Source organism: Bos javanicus, chromosome 15, assembly GCF_032452875.1.
Source record: "Bos javanicus breed banteng chromosome 15, ARS-OSU_banteng_1.0, whole genome shotgun sequence".
Taxonomy (NCBI): domain Eukaryota; kingdom Metazoa; phylum Chordata; class Mammalia; order Artiodactyla; family Bovidae; genus Bos; species Bos javanicus.
This window is the reverse complement of record NC_083882.1, coordinates 9,984,666-10,000,000: the sequence shown is the minus strand read 5'-3', so window position 1 is coordinate 10,000,000 and position 15,335 is coordinate 9,984,666. Positions and strand designations below refer to the sequence as shown.

The window sequence follows — 15,335 nt, the reverse complement described above, 5'->3', positions numbered from 1 at the left end:
AATAATATTTAATTTCTGGGCAAAAAAGAAAAACTCAACTTTCAATGGAGCAACATTGAAAGAAGATTCAGGTTGGAAGAAAAAATTCTGAGAGATAAACTGACCCTCAGCCAGAGATGTATGTTAATGCAACAACTACTACTGTTGCTGCTATTAACAATAGGAAGTGAAAGAGAGTAGGAAAAGAAGAAAAGAGGAAAGAGGGGGAGAAAATGAAAAATGAGAAGAGGAAAAAGATGAGGGGAAGGAGAGTCTGAGTATAATTAAAATATTCAGCAGTCTTTACGATGTTCACCATGGTAGGACGTGAAAAGAATATAGTGGAATGATAAAGTGTGGCTTCCTGAAAGAGAGAGTGTTCATAGTGTATAATACAAAGTGGAGTTTTGTGAAATGGAGGTTTCTGATTCAGTACCCTGGCATGGCCCTGAGATTCTGCATTTCTAACAGTCTCCCAGGCAATGCTGATGTTGCTGTTCTGCAGACCTTACTTTGAGTAGTGAGGTACTAAAGGTAGGGGAGATGATGTCTATTTCAAGCAGAGCAAAGAGTCCATTTTACATCACAGAAAAATGAAAGCATTGGTCTGATGAGTAGTTCCATGAGCATAGGGGTATGCATTTAGCCGCTCAGTTGTGTCCGACTCTTGTGACCGCATAGATGGTAGACTGCCAGGCTCCTCTGTCCATGGAATTCCCCAGGAAAGAATACTGGAGTGGATTGCCATTTTCTTCTCCAAGGGATCTTCCCCACCCAGGAATCGAACCCAGGTCTCTTGCTTTGCAGGCAGACTCTTTACCGACTGAGCTATGAGAGAAGCCCTAGGGGAACTATCAGATAATGAAGCTGGAAAATATAGATGGTAAATAGCCATGGGCTAAGGATTTGAACATTATTTTTTGGCAAAGGGAAGTTCACAGATGCCTCTGTTTGTAAGTGTGGCACTGTATATTTGTTAATAAGGAAGAAAACAGGTTTTAAAGGACAGGATGCATTGTGGTAGTAAGAGAAAGAGGGATGGGAAGAAACTGTCAGGAGGCTGCTGCTGTTGTCCAGGATAGAAAACCTCCAGGCTGAATTTTAGTATTGAGGATAAAAAAAGGGTCCGGATTTGGCACCTATTATAATTGGGGAGTATAGTCAATTATTAGTTGGGTTAAAAAAATCTGTCAAGGAAAAAAGATGCTTTATATTTTATTTTATTTTATTTTTGCCAAGGAATTGCATTCATGAAAAGTCATAGGAAAGTGGGCAACATGAAAAGTAAAAGTTATGGGGTGATAAGAAAATAATAAGTTTGCATGTTGTGTGCTACGTTGCTTCAGTTGTGTTTGACTCTTTGTGACCCTGTGGACCATAGCCTGCCAGGCTCCTCTGTCCATGGGATTCTCCAGGCTAGAATACAGGAGTGGGTTGCCATGCCCTCTTTCAGGGGATCTATCCAACCCAGGGTTTGAACCCAAGTATCTTAAGTCTCCTGCATTGGCAGGCAGGTTATTTATCACTAGCACCACCTGAAAGGGATCTATAAGATGCCCATATGGGTATATCAATTAAATACTTAGAAGTTTGGAAGATAAATCACAAAAATAGAACACTTATGTTGATAATTAGAGTGAAGAGGACTGCATTAATTGAAAATATACCACAAGCCAGTGAATTTTTCCATAATTATTTTTTTAATTGAATGAATACTGTAATGTCAGCCAAGCAGTTTTGATAGAATGATACAAAAGATAGAGATTTGCACCTCATGGGAATGGGCATATGTGTGTTTATACATATGCGATACAGTCTTGGGAAAGTAATGCCTGTGACACTCGCCCTGTTAATTGGAAGATAAAGGCAATATAGTTATTTCCTTCTTGAGAGGTTATTATTTTCTGATTATGTGCTGTGGTGCCAGATGTCTCCAGAAAAAGTGTCCACAGCTTAGCTCCAAGGCCAAGGACATCCTCTGTAATTGCTGACAAATAGTTTAGTAAATTACCATATCCAAGAGTAAAGTTGATGATAACTGCAAATCGTCAAGTGACCTGTGATGTCGAGCAATTTGTCGATATTCCAGTCCCTGGGGTCCTATCCCTGGGGAGAGGCCTCATCCACTGTCCCTCTTCCCACTGTGGCTTTGTACCAGATCAGGTGAGAAAAGTCTTAGGAAAGACACAATATGGTAAGATTCTTTATACATTTTTGTAATAAACTCTAGAATCTCTCGAAGTCTGAGAAATCTCTTCATTGATTTTTTTTTTTTTCCTCTAGTTAGAACTCACAGAGTTTCAAAATATGCACCATGTGTTGTATATCTTTCATCCGTTTGAAGAAGTTTTCAATTGTACTCTCTTCACAGAAGACTCTAGTTGGGGAATTGGGGAACACGGTTTGATTCAAGCTATTTCCTCCCATGACACACAGTTTATGAATTACAGAAAGCTGAACCATAATATTTTAAGCACCTCAGTTAGTTTTCAGCTTTGAAATTACACTTTTAAAGAGTTCAGAAATACCCTTTCAGTCTATTGATGTGAGGCAAATCCCTTTGCTTCAATTAAGAGCTATCGGAGGGAATGGTGATAACAGAAGTCCGGCTCCCAGCAGCATATAACAAGATGATTACGGGCGCTGGCGGCCAGCCAGACTGCCAGGCTGTTTTTCACGGGTGTTACTTTACTGACAGTACCTCCATGACATTTGTACCTTGACACCAGAAGTGCTAACAGCTGCAGCGGCAGTGTTAGAAAGGCACGAAAGACCTTTTTCAGCGTTACTTGCTCTCACAGATTCTCAGCGCCCTAGGAGAATAAAGTCTATAAAAACTGACTTCAGCCTGCTGTCTCCTTTGTGAAGATATTTGCTGCAGAGTCTGAAAAACAGTTTTGTTCCATGACATTGGACTTAGGGGAGATACAAGTTTTTCAAGGTAGAAGATGTATGTGGTAAGTGTATGACAAAAAGCAGTGGTAAGTGTATGACAAAAAGCAGTAACAAGGCTAGTCTGGGAGTTCATGGTTTTGTGAAATAGAATATTTCAGCAACGAATTCTGCACTTAGTTACTTGCTGTAGGCAACCCTTTTGACCCCCTCACTGAGGAAGCAAAAATGACTAAAGGAGAAATATTCTAGTTTTCTTGACATTGGATGGTATTCTTAACTAATAGTGACAGATGTAAGAGTATGGCTTCTAGTGGTTGCTGCTAATGCCCGAGCTTCACGCTGTTGGGAAATGAGGAAGGTCTGAAGACGTGTGAACATGTGTGAGAAAGGAATTCAGATGATGAAAGGTGAACATGGGTTTAGAAAAGTTTTATTTTTGCAGCTCTACCAATCTCTCTTATTGTTTTCATATATATATATATATATATATATATATATTTTTTTTTTTTTTGGTACATCAGTGTGCCAATAACATTTGGACACATTTTTCAGAACCAAGGTCCTAAAAGGCACATATTACAATTTACTATTATGAAGTCACTGCACTGAGAACTCTTTTTTGTATGTTAAGGTTATTTCTTATCATTTTAGTGTTGCAACCATTTTGGTCTTAGAAATGGGAAAATTTTTTTAGTTAAAGATTATTAAATGTCCACAGTTTGAAGTGCCTTTAGGAGACATTGCACAACTATTAACTCACACTAAAATTTTTCTATAAATGTTTCAATCATTAATGCTTTGTAGCATATGAGACATTTTTATAGTAAGTCTGTATTTTTAATTTCATGAAAACTGAGCTTGTCTTTGCACTTTTCTGAAAACTCCATTTTGAAGATTCAGGCATAAAACTTTGTCTTTATTACTATTTCATATACCCAATGAAAAGATCTTTAAATAGTATAAAATCTACAAATATAATATGCTGAGGTCCAGCCCCAGCTGATCCAGGGAGTTCGAAAGGGAGATGGCATTGGCGAATACACTGGCTTTAATTAGATATTAATTAGAGATATAAAGAGTAATAGAATGAGGATAGCTCAGCAGGAAAATTCAGTGGAGAAAGGCTGAGTAGCTTGGTTTACGCGGGAAACCAATAAAACTTCAAGACAAGAAGTTTGCACCACTTACGTAGGCCACAGGCGTCCTTCCATTCTCCCGAAGGAGAGGAGACACTGAGGCCTCCCTGGTCGGATCTTAGAAGCCCAGGCAAAATTAGTAAGCTTGGCGGGCTCCGCTCTCCAGATGGAAACTCAGCCAGAGTTTGAGATAAAGAATGACATGAGGAGACCAGTATTTTGAGGAACTGATCCCCTTCTTTATTTTCCAGGGTCTGTTTTTATACACTGAGATGTTATACAAAAGTCATGCGGCGTCAGCAGTCCTGATTTTTATCAAAGTCAGGTGCTTCATACAAATGTATACAGAGGTCTTAGGGGTGTTACATCATCTTCTGGCCAGGGGGGCCTGCTGACTATTTATGACCCTCTCCTTGTGACAGCGGTCAGTCAACCAGAACACTTATTTCTCCAGGGGTGACTATTTTTGAAACAGACGCCATCTTTCGAAGGTACCGGATAAAGTTACATTCCTATAGGGTGAGGGTGTAGTGGGTTTTAATTAAGGAAAGAATTTGCTTAGCCTAAGGTCTAACGTGATTAATATCAAAGGTTAATACTTATTTCTTCTATATATTCATTAATGTGTATAAGGGCAGGGGATGTGGAGACTTAGCAGTAAACATTAGCTCAACAAATAGAAAACGCTTCACCAATACAATTTCTAACCAGCCCACTATACTTATACTAACAGTTTTCTAACTTCTCTAAGGAACATGTTTGTAGAAGGTTTAAAGCATCCCATGCCTCTCACGGTTGGGAGGCTGTGAGCAATCACATGTGGCCGGACAAGCCTGTCAGTCAGGCTAGAGAACCTTAAGAGGAGTTTGTAAGTTTGGAACACTCCTGTCATGCCCAGGAATTAATGTTAACTGGTGCTCTAAGTTAACTCCTTCTCCAAAAGAGGTGGTGGGGGACAGCCCCCTGTAAAGTCAGAGGTGTAGGTGAGAGCACAAAGTAGTAAAGTAGGCAGGCTCTGATTATGGGGGTAGATGCTCAAGAATTTCCAGGGGGACTCCTGAGGCTCGATCCCGCTTTTGTGTATGTCGAGCCTCCTTCCTCATGACCTTTGCCATGGGCGGAGCGCCTCATGCTGGCCCCCGACAATAATAGATATTTGAGAGGAATAAGTAATCTATTAATAACTTCAAGTAAATAACAGGAAAGGGAAGTGAAATGTTAGTCACTCAGTTGTGACCGGCTGTTTGCGACCCCATGGACTGTGGCCCACAAGGCTCCTCTGTCCATGGAATTCTCCAGGCCAGAATACTGGAGTGGGTTGCCATTCCCTTCTCCAGGGGACTGAACCTGGGTCTCCTGCATTACAGGCAGACTCTTTACGATCAGAGCCACCAGAAAATTCCTAGGAAACAGAAGAGATAAATATCTATAATTAAGCACAATTTAATCACTGTGCTCATTTAGTTCTCTTTTCTTCACATACTATCTGATGTCCAGGGGAGTTAAGAGAACTGTGTGGTTTTGTGTAGTTAATGAATGACTAGAATTCAGTGTGATAACTCCCTGTCTCAGGGTTCTTTCTAATGCAGTAACCTTGGACATGCACAGAAAGCCAAAACATCAGGGTATTTGTCTTTCAGCCTTTAGGATTCATGTCCAAATGGAAACCTTAACTGGTTTTGAGGAAATATAAATAAATGAAATCTGAAGGCATCACATCATAGTAACTTCAAAACCTTTGTAAAATTAAGTACATTATTATCATCATTTTGCAATTAGCTTTCAAACAGAACACAGAGAGAGAAGCCTTGGGAAAAAACCTATGCTTCATCCAAAATGTCTGTGGGGTAGTCTGCACATTTTTTCCATTTCATTGCTAATGAGTCATTTTCACCTGATGCCTGCTTGCCCCACTCCCCTCTGAAGAACCAGCTGTCAGTGTCCACAGCTGAGTGAGTTTGGTATCAGACAGGTGGCAGCAGGGTGGGGAAGAAATCATGTCAGTGGGATGTAGTTAATCTGAAATTAGGATGATCCACCTGGTATCATTAAAAATTGACTATATTTCCTAAATGGTTCACTACAATATAACCAATACTTAAAAGTTAAGGTTTTAAATATCCTTGAAGAGATAAATAAGAGTATTTGTCTTTAATTAAATATTTGGGTAGTTTATACAGTGTTAGATCAATGAAGTCTGTTTAATAATGCCAGAATTTTATAACCTGTTTACAGGAAAAAAAAAATGGATTGATTTGTGATTTTCTGGATTCTGGCATTTACTCACTCTGTAAACTTCTGTGTGCTATGGGCCTCTGGAAAAAGAAAAAAAAAAAAGATTTGACATTAGTAAAACCATGTTGAGGCTTAAATGACCCATGTTATTGGAAGTGTTTGTGATACTTAATGTGGGTAGGTATTCAAAATTGCATTGCCATCGGTAGTTTTTCAGTAAACTATTTTTTAATTCTCATAACCACCTGGGAAACAATTCTAAGTTACTTAATGCAGCAAACAAGATCCCTAACCACATAATGCAACTCATATCCCTAGCCACAAATATACCCATTCATGTTCAACTGTCATCTTCAGCATGAAAGTCTCCTCCTCCTGAAAGCCTTCCCTGAATGCTCAACAATGGACTAGATACCTTCCTGTGATTCTTAAGTGCCAGGCTGACCTCTTTTACAGAACTTATCAAACAGCACTGACTGAAACTGGCTGTTCACCAATCTTGCTGTCTCACTGGATCCACTTAACTACAGGTCTTTATTTTGTTCACATTTGAAATTCCAGTAACTAGCACAATGAATAGAACATAATAAGAAAATTATATACACACAGAGGAAATAAATGTTATGCATATAAATTACAAAAACATATAAATAAGAAAAAAAAAAGAACTCCAGCCTCTTATCTGATTTTCAGTTTAACTATCATTCCAGCTACAGAATGAATAATATTTCATTGTTTTTTTTTTTTTTTTAAATTTTGTTGGAGTATAGTTGCTTTACAGTGTTTTGTTACTTTCAGGTGTACAACAAAGTGAATCAGTAGAATATACACGTATATTCATTCTTTTTTAAGATTATTTTCTTATATAGGATATCACAGAATGTTGAGTAGAGTTCTCTGTGATATACAGTGTGCCCATGTTGGTTATTAATATGTATATAGTAGTGTGTGTATATTCATTCTAAGCTCCTGATTTATCCCTCCTCCCACGTTTCCCCTTTGGTAACCACAAGTTTGTTTTTGATAACTGTAGGTCTGTTTCTGTTTTAAAAAATTAATTTGTATCATTTAAATTAGATTCCACATATGAGTGATATAAGATATTTGTCGTTCTCTCTCTGACTTACCTTAGTACGATAATTTCTAGTTCCATTTGTGCTTATGTATACTCACTCACTTCAGTCTTGTCTGACTCTCTGCGACCCTATGAACTGTAGCCCACCAGGATCCTCTCTCCATGGGGTTCTCCAGGAAAGAATACTGGAGTGGGTTGCCACGCCCCTCTCCAAGGGATCATCTTGACCCAGGGATCAAACTTATGTCTTCTGTGTCGCTTGCATTGCAGGTGGATTCTTTATCACTGAGCCACTAGGGAAGCCCCCGATGGCATTATTTCATTCTTTTATGGCTGAATATACAATATCGCACTATGTATGTTCACCACAGCTTCTTTATCCATTCCTCTGTAGATGGACATTTGGGTTGCTTCTGTGTCTTGGCTATTGTAAATAGTGCTGTAGTGAATATTAAGGTGTATGTATCTCTTAGGATTATGGTTTTCTCTAGATATATGCCCAGAACTTGGATTGCTGGATCATACAGTAAGTCTATTTTAGTTTTATACAGAGCCCCATACTGTTCTCCATAGTGGTTATACCAATTTACATACCTACCAATGTTGCAGGAGGGTTTACTGCTTGTGGACATTTTGATGATGGCCATTCTGACTGGTGTGAGGTGGTTCAGTTCAGTTCAGTCACTCAGTCATGCCCAACTCTTTATGGCCCCATGGACTGCAGCACACCAGTCTTCCCTAAACTCATGTCCATCAAGTTAGTGAAGCCAACCAACCATCTTATCCTCTGTTGTCCTCTATCTCTCCTGCCTTCAATCTTTCCCAGCATCAGGGTCTTTTCCAATGAATCAGTTATTTGCATCAGGTAGCCAAAGTATTGGAGCTTCAGCTTCACGATCAGTCCTTCCAAAGAATATTTGGGACTCGTTTCCTTTAGGATTGACTGACTTGATCTCCTTGCAGTCCAAGGGGCTCTCAAGAGTCTTCTCCAGCAGGAGAATTCAAAAGCATCAATTCTTTGGTGCTCAGCTTTCTTTATCGTCTCTTGTATCCATTGTAGTTTTGACTGTACTTCTCTGATAATTAGTTATGTTGATCACTTTTTCATATGCTTTCTGGGCATTTGTATGCCTCATGAACAATATTTTAAAGTGGATACAGAGTGAAATGCAAAGAGGCTGATTCAATAGCAATGCAGAAAATATGTTCATTTAAATGAACGGTAATGGGGATAGAGAAGACAAAGTTCTGAAATGTATAGGGATCAAGTAAACATGATTTGATAAACTACTGAATTCATGGTTGAGGAAGAATGAGATATCTGAGAAAGCCTTAAGGTTTGTGCCTTTCGCAAGATGGAAAGATGATGGAATCATTCACTGAGATAGAGAATGGTGGAAGGTGATATGGTTGTTAAGGGTTGAGAGGGAAGCAAACATTGAACAAACAGGTGAAGGGAAGCAAACATTGTTCCTGGTTTCAATTTTAGATATGTTAATTTTATCATGAGTTTGAAAAATCCAAGAGAAAAAAAATGGTTATAAAGTTGGCACTTGTTTTTCTTTAGGTAATGTAATGAAATCAAGGATTACCTCAGAAGAGATTATAATGTAAAGATTAAAGGCCAAGAATGAATTTTGATGAAACACACACTTAAGAGTCTGATAGAGAATAAGATAAAGTTCCAAAAAGCAAAATAGAATATTGGGAATGAAGGGAGATATTAATGGAAAAAGGAATGAATGTGAGGTGTGTAAATGAAAACAGTCATAGATACCTCTTTTGAGGAATGTGGTTGTATTGGGTAAAATGAAATAGGGAAAAGTGAAAGGAGGATGTGGGGTTAAGAAAATGTGATACTTAGTGTTTTGTTGTGTACTTTACTGGGACAGTGTTTGCAGAGATATTTGGTCAAACATTTTTCTAGGTGTTTCTGTGAGTGTGTTTCTGAAGGAGATTGATACTTGAATCCTTTGGCTAAGTATAGCAGATTGTACTCCCTAATGTGGGTGAGTCACATCCAGGGAATTGAAGGCCTGAATAAAGCAAACAGTCTAATTTTCATGTAAGAGGGAATTCCTCTGCCCACCTGCTATCAGTTGGAACATCAGTTTTCTCCTGCCCACAGACTTGAACTGAAACATTGGTTCTTCTTGGGTCTGGAGCCTGCTAGCCTTCAGCAGGGACTATGCCCTTGGTTCTTCTGGATCTCCAGGTTGCTAACTCCAAAGGTTAGTTTTCATTCCAATCCCAAAGAAAGGCAATGCCAAAGAATGCTCAAACTACCACACAGTTGCACTCATCTCACACGCTAGTAAAGTAATGCTCATAATTCTCCAAGCCAGGCTTCAGCAATATGTGAACCATGAACTCCCTGATGTTCAAGCTGGTTTTAGAAAAGGCAGAGGAACCAGAGATCAAATTGCCAACATCCGCTGGATCATGGAAAAACCAAGAGACTTCCAGAAAAAACATCTCTTTCTGCTTTATTGACTATGCCAAAGACTTTGACTGTGTGGATCACAATAAACTGCGGAAAATTCTGAAAAAGATGGGAATACCAGACCACCTGATCTGCCTCTTGAGAAATCTGTATGCAGGTCAGGAAGCAAGTTAGAACTGGACATGGAACAACAGACTGGTTCCAAATAGGAAAAGGAGTACGTCAAGGCTGTATATTGTCACCCTGTTCATTTAACTTATATGCAGAGTACATTATGAGAAATGCTGGACTGGAAGAAACCCAAGCTGGAATCAAGATTGCCGGGAGAAATATCAATAACCTCAGATATGCAGATGACACCACCTTTATGGCAGAAAGTGAAGAGGAACTCAAAAGCCTCTTGATGAAAGTGAAAGTGGAGAGTGAAAAAGTTGGCTTAAAGCTCAACATTCAGAAAACGAAGATCATGGCACCCGGTCCCATCACTTCATGGGAAATAGATGGGGAAACAGTGGAAACAGTGTCAGACTTTATTTTTCTGGGCTCCAAAATCACTAGAGATGGTGGCTGCAGCCATGAAATTAAAAGACGCTTACTCCTTGGAAGGAAAGTTATGACCAACCTAGATAGCATATTCAAAAGCAGAGACAGTACTTTGCCAACAAAGGTTCGTCTAGTCAAGGCTATGGTTTTTCCTGTGGTCATGTATGGATGTGAGAGTTGGACTGTGAAGAAGGCTGAGCGCCAAAGAATTGATGCTTTTGAACTGTGGTGTTGGGGAAGACTCTTGAGAGTCCCTTGGACTGCAAGGAGATCCAAGCAGTCCATTCTGAAGGAGATCAGCCCTGGGATTTCTTTGGAAGGAATGATGCTAAAGCTGAAACTCCAGTACTTTGGCCACCTCATGCGAAGAGTTGACTCATTGGAAAAGACTCTGATGCTGGGAGGGATTGGGGGCAGGAGGAGAAGGGGACGACAGAGGATGAGATGGCTGGATGGCATTGCTGACTCGATGGACGTGAGTCTCTGTGAACTCTGGGGGTTGGTGATGGACAGGGAGGCCTGGCGTCCTGCGATTCATGGAATCTCAAAGAGTTGGATACGACTGAGCAACTGGTCTTATCTGATCTGATAGTCATTTTTTTATGTTAGCCCAATTCCTATCCATGGCCCGTTTATATATTCTTACTTTAACCTTCTTCTCTTTAAACACAAATGTAATGATCAGGTCTACTGTTCTTTAAAAGAATTTCTACCATGAATGTCTTCAAGAATCAGCCTGCCATAATATAGCTTATTTTCATGACATTCACACAAATCAGATCTGTCCCTGACTCACTCTTGGCCTTTCTCTGTCTTGGTCAGCTGGTCACAGGAGCCTCTGAAAATACAAAACTAAGTGAAAGCACTATTGATCCAGTAATGAAAGTCAGGGCTACCTCCTCTGACACAGATCTTGAATAACATTTAATGGAAAAAACAGACTACAAGAAAAGTGGAATGCAGGTAGACACATGGCAATGGGAACCATTGATTCAATTCACTTTATCACTCTGGTTCTGATCATGTCTAATTTGGGATGTGGTGTCTACATCTTTCAGGGCTTTCCAGGTGGCACAGTGTACAGAATCTGCCTGCCAGTACAGGACATGCGAGAAATGCTGGTTTGATCCTTGGGTTGGGAAGATCCAATGAAGAATGCAATGGAAAGCCACTCCATTATTCTTGCCTGGAAATTCCAGGACAGAGGAGCCTGGCAGGCTACATTCCTTGTGGTTACAAAGACTCAGACATGACTGAGTGACTGAGCACACATACATCTACATCTTTACCTAAAATGGGTAAACCACATCAGGAGGCTCAAAGGGTATATGGGATTCAGTATTTCTGAGTGGTTTAGCCAGATGTCCCTATTATGAATCTCAGCATCTAACTCCTTCCCAATCAAAACTCTGACCCTGGGGTAACAGACTTGTTAGATATGCAAATTCATATTTCTGGAGCTCAGCTACTTTTATAATTAACTCATGGACCTGAGCCTCAATTTTTTGCCCTCTGCCTCTAAGAGATGATAGTCATTACATGCTAATTAAGATGTGCTGTGGTTTCACACTTTGAGGTGGTGATTAGCAGTGATGTGCTGGTAAAACAACCAAATGAGTAAGTTTTAAAAATCCTAATTTATAGTGTTTACTGATTCTGGGTTTAAATATTCCCATATAGGCTGAATTGAATATTAATGTACCTTAAAAACTTTCTTAATATTTATCAGTTGGCTATTGTAAGTGAGTTGTCTCAGTATACTGCTGGAATCACTCCAGGTCTCTCTTTGTTTTTCACAAATGAAGTAATAGAACCTAATTCGTTCTGGAAAGATTCAATATTGTTATTCCTTGCTTTCAGTGGCAACAATATTTGAAGAAAGAAAAATCAATGAATTAATTTACAGATTAACAATTAGAAAAAGTAAATGATATTTATCCAATGAGAGGAAACATATGTTAAATGTAATTACTTCTCTTTTAAATATGAAATAAATCATTAATGAATGCTATTATATTTTTTCATCCAGTTTTATAGAGATATTATTTAGATGTTTGTATAAGTTTAAGGTGTTCAGCATAATGATTTGGCTTCAGTTCAGTTCAGTTCAGTTGCTCAGTCATGTCCAGCTCTTTGCAACCCTATGAATCTCAGCACGCCAGGCCTCCCTGTCCATCACCAACTCCCGGAGTTCACTCAGACTCACGTCCATTGAGGCAGTGATGCCATCCAGCCATCTCATCCTCTGTTGTCCCCTTCTCCTCCTGCCCCCAATCCCTCCCAGCATCAGAGTCTTTTCCAATGAGTCAACTCTTCGCATGAGGTGGCCAAAGTACTGGAGTTTCAGCTTTAGCATCATTCCTTTCGAAGAAATCCCAGGGCTGATCTCCTTTAGAATGAACTGATTGCATCTCCTTGCAGCCCAAGGGACTCTCAAGAGTCTTCCCCAACACCACAGTTCAAAAGCATCAATTCTTCGGTGCTCAGCTTTCTTCACAATCTAACTCTCACATCCACACATGACCACTGGGAAAACCATAGCCTTGACTAGACTGACCTTTGTTGGCAAAGTAATGTCTCTGCTTTTCAGTATGCTATCTAGGTTACATACATGATTATCAATGGTTATCACCTTGAGCTTAATGTATATTTATCACCTATAGACAGAAAAAGAAATAATAGAAAATATTCCTTTGTAATAAGGAAGCTTGTGACTTATTCTCATAACAACTTTCTTATATAGCATACAGCAGTGTTAATTATTGCAAACATCCACTGGATCAAGAAAGCAAGTGAGTTCCAGAAAAAATATCTATTTCTGCTTTATGGACTATGCCAAAGCCTTTGACTATATGGATCACAATAAACTGTGGAAAATCTGAAAGAGACTGGAATACCAAACAACCTGACCTGAGAAAGTTTTATGCTGGTCAGGAAGCAACAGTTAGAACTGGACATGGAACAACAGCCTGATTCCAAATAGGAAAAGGAGTACGTCAAGACTGTGTATTGTCAACTTGCTTATTTAACTTATATACAGAGTACATCATGAGAAATGCTGGGCTGGATGAAGCACAACCTGGAATCAAGATTGCCAGGAGAAATATCAATAACCTCAGATATGCAGATGACACTACCCTTATGGCAGAAAGTGAAGAACTAAAGATCCTCTTAATGAAAGTGAAAGTGGAGTGTGAAAGAGTTTACTTAAAGCTCAACATGCAGAAAACTAAGATGATGGCATCCAGTCCCATCACTTCATGGCAATTATGTGAGAAGACAATGGAAATAGTGACAGACTTTATTTTCTTGGGCTCCAAAATCACTGCAGATGGTGACTGCAGCCATGAAATTAAAAGATGCTTGCTACTTGGCAGGAAAGTTATGACCAACTTAGACAGCATATTAAAAAGCGGAGACATTACTTTGCCAACAAAGGTCCATCTAGTCAAAGCTATGGTTTTTCCGGTAGTCATATATTGATGTGAGAGCTGGACTAGAAAGAAAACTGAGTGTCAAAAAACTGATGATTTTAAACTGTGGTGGGAGAACTCTGGAGAGTCCCTTGGACTGCAAAAGATACAACCAGTCCATCTTAAAGGAGATCAGTCATGAGTGTTAATTGCAAGGACTGATGTTGAATCTGAAACTCCAATACTTTGGCCACATGATGTGAAGAACTTACTCATTTGAAGAAACCTTGATGCTGGGAAAGACTGAATGTGGGAGAAGGGGATGACAGAGGATGAGATGTTTGGATGGCATCACCAACTGAATGGGCATGAGTTTGAGTAAACTCTGGGAGGTGGTGATGGACAGGGAGGCCTCCCATGCTGCAGTCCATGGGGTTGCAAAGAGTAAGACAAGAGTGAGTGACTGAACTGAACTGAAGGGAACGTTTCATGCAAACATGGGCACAATAAAGAACAGAAATGGTATGGACCTAAGAGAAGCAGAAGATATTAAGAACAGGTGGCAAGATTACACAGAATAACTATACAAAAGTGATCTTCACAACCCAGATAATCATGATGGTGTGATCACTCACCCAGAGCCAGACATCCTGGAATGTGAAATCAAGTTGGCTTAGGGAAGCATCACTATGAACAAAGCTGGTGGAGGTGATGGAATTCCAGCTGAGCTATTTCAAATCCTAATGGATGATGCTGTGAATGTTCTGCACTCCTTATGCCAGTAAATTTGGAAAACTCACAGTGGCCACAGGACTGGAAAATGTCACTTTTCATTCCATTCCCAAAGAAAGGCAATGCCAAAAAATGCTCACACTACTGCATAATTGCACTTATCTCACATGCTAGTAAAGTAATGCTCAAAATTCTCCAAGCCATGCTTCAACAGTGCATGAACATTGAACTTCTAGATGTCCAAGCTGGATTTAGAAAAGGCAGAGGACCTAGAGATCAAATTGCCAACATCCTTTGAATCATTGAAAAAGCAAGAGAGTTCCAGGAGAACATCTACTTTTGCTTTATTGGTTACATCAAAGCCTTTGACTGTGTGGATCAGAAGAAACTGGAAAATTCTTCAAGAGATGGGAATACCAATAATTACATACACTTACATAATTTTCAAACATATTTAAAAATGAAGGTCACAAGCTTTTAAGATTAATAAATATTGTAAATCCTCTAAATAAATGGAAAATAAAAACAACTTAATTATGTGAATGCTAACAACAGTACAGGATTACTATAAAAGCTTTCCAAAAGCTGAAATACAAGAATTAATAAATGTGCTATTTTTATTTCAGTTTTATTGAGGTATACTTGACATATAAAGTTGTAAGATATTTACAGTGTACTTCGTGATGATTTGATATCTGTATACATTGTGAAGGACTTCCCAAGTGGCACTAGCAGTTAATAATTGGCCTGCCAGTGCAGAGGATTCAGGAGACCAGGGTTCAATCCTTGAGTCAGGAAGATCCCCTGGAGCAGGAAATGGCAACCCACTCCTGTATTCTTGAAGCTTTTTAAATCCATGAAAATTTACCTTTGATATCCTTTTC

General features: G+C 39.3%; 1 protein-coding gene across 1 annotated transcript in view; it reads left to right on the top strand.

Moving 5' to 3' along the window:
* CNTN5 (contactin 5) overlaps nt 1-15,335 on the top strand; it is a 1,653,888-nt gene that overhangs the window by 402,567 nt on the left and 1,235,986 nt on the right. The window lies entirely within an intron of this gene.